Raw genomic sequence first — 543 nt, forward strand, 5'->3', positions numbered from 1 at the left:
GGTACATGTGGAGGTCCTCACCAACTTCAACAGTCACCTCAGCAGGCTGCACAGCAGCAGCCATAGGCACCCCTGCCATCCCGTCCCCAGCTCCTGCCATCCTGTCCCCAGCTCCTGCCATCCTGTCCCCAGCTCCTGCCTCATAGATGTCGGACTTAGAGGGGCACACTGACCCCTGCGGCTGGTCAAACTCAGGGCTGTCCTTGGGGCACACACAACAGGTCAGTACGTTCCCCATGGGGCACCTCTACTCCTGTCTGCCAGGACCTGTGCCTCTGCTCACAACTTTGGCCACGCACTCCTGCTGCCCTAGGCTGAGGCTATGCTGCACTTGCAGAGATGGTCTTGCCCGCTGCTCGCCTGACTACCTTACAGCTCGGCCCTGGCCCCAGCTGGGGCTGCGGGCCAAGGCCCGTGCCCTGCTGAATCTCCTGAGCTGACTTGTCTGGGAGGCTGAAGACCTGCCGGCTTATTCAATAGGTTGTGAACCCAACAAGCGCTGAGAGACACTACTGCTTGAAGAGAGAACAGAGGGAGCTCCTC

Source organism: Mandrillus leucophaeus, unplaced genomic scaffold (genome assembly GCF_000951045.1).
Source record: "Mandrillus leucophaeus isolate KB7577 unplaced genomic scaffold, Mleu.le_1.0 Scaffold1509, whole genome shotgun sequence".
Lineage (NCBI taxonomy): Eukaryota > Metazoa > Chordata > Mammalia > Primates > Cercopithecidae > Mandrillus > Mandrillus leucophaeus.